The sequence below is a fragment of the Cupressus sempervirens genome, chromosome 3, assembly GCF_028749045.1.
Source record: "Cupressus sempervirens isolate cs-2001-9-10 chromosome 3, ASM2874904v1, whole genome shotgun sequence".
Taxonomy (NCBI): domain Eukaryota; kingdom Viridiplantae; phylum Streptophyta; class Pinopsida; order Cupressales; family Cupressaceae; genus Cupressus; species Cupressus sempervirens.
In genome coordinates, this window is record NC_143120.1 from 616,536,589 (window position 1) to 616,540,299 (window position 3,711).

A 3,711-nucleotide genomic window follows, 5' to 3' on the forward strand; every position below is an offset into this window, starting at 1 on the left:
TGACACCTCATCAATTGCCATTTTTTCTAGTTCCTCCTCTTGTGATGGTTCCTTCTGAACCTATTCTTCTTCTGAACTCTGAGGTGGAGTAACCATGCCTTTATCTACCACCATGACTTGTGGTGGAGATGGGGGAATAAGATAGGGACCCTATGAATCTGGCAGCATTTGTATCCATTCCTCTTGTTGGGTTTCACTTGTATGGGTATCCTTGATCTTGTCCCCAACCAACTCTATCCCCATGGGCATAAAATCAAAATCTAACATTTTAAAAATGTCATTGCCCTCTTTACTCTTCTCATCCACCCACTATTGTACTTCATCTTCCAAAGAAGATACTTCCAAGGGTCCTACATAGGTGGATGGCGATGTCACCATGGTGCTTCTTCTCCTTTCTTGCTCTACGGCTCTAGCTAGCTAGGTTCTTCTCTATAGGGACACTTGTTCCTCTTCATGTTCCTCTTCTTCTTCCTCCTCTTCTCCCTCTAGAATTGTCTCAGGGAAAGATGGGAAAGGCACCATTCTTTTAGTCATCCTTTTCCTTTTCTTCATTTGGATCTTGATCTTTTTCTATTTGGTAGAGGTAGAAGGGGATGCTAGCTCTTATTATGGAGGAGGAATGGAAATCTATTGACTCTCTCCCTCTTCTAATTGGCTAGGCACAAAGGGAGGCAATTGAGGGTCATCCTAGACTTGAGCAGCTCCAGTATCCTCAGACCCTTGTATGCTTTCTTCCTGCTGCTGGGGAGGTACTTGTGCTTCACCCTCTATTGTATCAACCCTTAAAGGAGAGCTCCTTTTTCTCTTGTTCTTTCCTTTCCTCTCTAGAGGGTGATAGTATCCAATCGGGCATTCAAGTTGGTATACTATCTCTAGCCTAATGGGAGACTGGGATACAAAGGTAGGAATTGTAACTTTCTTCTCGCTACCTTTCTCTAGGTGGGCTTGAGCGTGAAAGATCACGATGTCAGGTATTGGATCAAGTTGAAAAGGCTTCTTGATCCAATCCTTTGTCATTCTGATGACATGCCTCACCCAATGATTAATATCATCGCCCTCCTCCTTGTCAACCTTGGAATTTATGATGGATCTCTCTTTGATTTCTCCAAGTTGAATAGGGCATCCAGCAGCTCCCCAGAATCTTGTCACCTTATTTCCTCAGAAATTTTTAGTTTGAGAACCTTCTCTACCAAATAAAAATTCATCCTATAATAGTCCCTAATATGGACATCATAGTCGTTTGTTGCATTTATCTAGTGGTCTTTAGTGGCATCCTCATGATGGAATTCTTTGCCAGCTAGACTCTCAACTTTCCCAATATTATCAAAATAGGGCCTAGGAGAATTGTATTCATCTAGGGAATACTGTTCCCACTCCCACTCAAAGGATAGAATATCTTGCTTCCATTTCACTTGGTATGGCCCTATGACTAGGGGCCATTTCCAACATGGTCTCCATTGTTTCCTCACCCTATCATATGTAGATTCAATCTACCGTGCAATCTTCAATAACACCAATTTATCACTTGGATATCTAGGGAGGTTTTTAGGGTTGATAGAGGCACTAGCTACCTATAGATATGTGAATGTCTTAAACTGGATGTAGTAGGCCCCAAGAGTTGTTATTTGTGTTAGTGCCTCATCAGAGAAACTCTGTGCATAATCTCCCTCTATGAATCGGATGACTACAAATATGAACACATCATTGACAATTATGTATTCCTTGCTCTGTGCTGAGAGCTTCCTTACTAGTTGAAGGTAGATGATGTATGGCCAGGCATTGGGATCCCACATGTTGCCTCTTTTGTACAAACCAAGGTAGTTTGTTGCTCTAGCCGCTAGTAAATATACCATTTAAGAAATCATATAGAACTTCTTCTTGTCTTTGACTACCCTCAATTGTTCACACAAGTTTTCACTTAGTGTGGTGGCCCAATCTAGTGGCATCTTCACCATCTTCATAGTTTCAATAAAGTTCACAATAAAAACACTCAAATGTCATGCTACTAGTAGACCCATGACTCTACTCAAAAGAATGATAGAATAGCCAATATCCTCCTTCATGTATCCCCTAGTCTTGTCCACCTTTCCTGTTATCCTCCCTAGAGGTGTCTTCTCAATCAAATAGGAGGATTGGATAATTTCTGATGTTTCTTTCAAGTGCTCCCTATACCACCTCTCTATTGCTTCATAGGAGAGTCTTATAAATTGATCTACCCTCAGGAGATGGAAGACCCTTTAAATGTTGTTGGGTCAAAGGTAAAGAACCACTTCTCCTATCACACTCTTCACCACCCTTTCTTCAGGAACAAAGTGGTGAGCTAGTGTCATGATCAACTTCACCGATTGCACTCATACTAGGTGCAAAGCTGCACTCACCAACCCTGATCAGATCAATGCAGATACCAGAGTTGATCTCTCTATGGGTTTGTTGCAAATTCTTAGAAATTCTCCCAAGTTTGTGTGTCCCAAATCAGTGTATTTTATCTCTGCATTTTCATCCTAAAATCTTGACTTGGACGAGACCCCTTGGAACTTGAAAACCATGGGCTTAGGTGTCATCTTCTCACCAGATGTGGATGCCATTATATCTACACAACACAAGAAAGATGTTTATCAGTTCAGAAAAACAAAAACCTAAAAATTAAAAGCATAAAACATTTAATTCCTCTTTGATTATTTATCAACAAAAAATAAAATTAAGGTGCGCAATTTTGGTGCACATGAGGTGCCCAAATGTGCACCAACATAATTAATGGAGCTGTATTTTTATTATTATTATTTTTTTTTCCTTTCTTTTTTTATTTTTTTTATTTTTTTAGGTTTTCTATTTTATATATATAATTTTTTTAGGGTTTTAAAGTGTGGAGGCATGGTGAGCGCACGACACGGTGGTGCAAGGAGTGCATGGCACGAAGGTGCACACAGTTGTGAGGGTGCACATGCAGTGAGGCAAGGCAGTGAAGGTGCTCACAGAGTAGGTGCAGAGGTGCACAGCAATGATGAGGTGCGCATGTGTGAGTTGTGCAATGCATGGAAGGTGCATGCGATGCAAAATTGTGCAGCGTGCAGTGTGGGGTTTCATGCAATGCACAGTAAGAAACCATAGCATGCAAACAGATACTACGTGCATAGATGCATGCAATGAGATGAGTGAGTGTGCGGCATGGTAAGGTGCACCCCCAAAGTGGAGGAGGTAATCGGTCATGTAGAGGACGCAAAGTGAGGAGTGCATGAGTATGTGGCGATGTGGAGGGTGCAATGGCATGGAGGGCATGTTAAGTGATGCACAAAATGCACAGCAAGTGATGCACATTAAGTGATGTGCAGAGCACATGACACGTGCATGCAGAGTGGTTGTGTGCAGAGGAGTGGGGTGCATGCAATGCAGAGGTGCACAGTAGTGGTGCATAGTCACGACGTGGTTGCATGGCGCATGGGGAAGCATAGTGTAGAGGCAAACTCGTGAACATTTTTTTTGTGTTCATGTTTTACACACCTATTGGTGTGCATGGCGAAGAGTTTGAAGATGAGTGCGGGGAAGCCTTGAGTGCAAAGAGTGTTGAAGAGAAATTTGGCAAGGAGACAAATAAGAAATAGTGAAGGGTTAGAGGAGGGTGGGGGATTTATATAAACCTACCCACCTTGGGTGGTGCATAGTGCACACTGCACAAATGTGCAGTTATGCATTGCGCATCACCCAAAGTGGGAT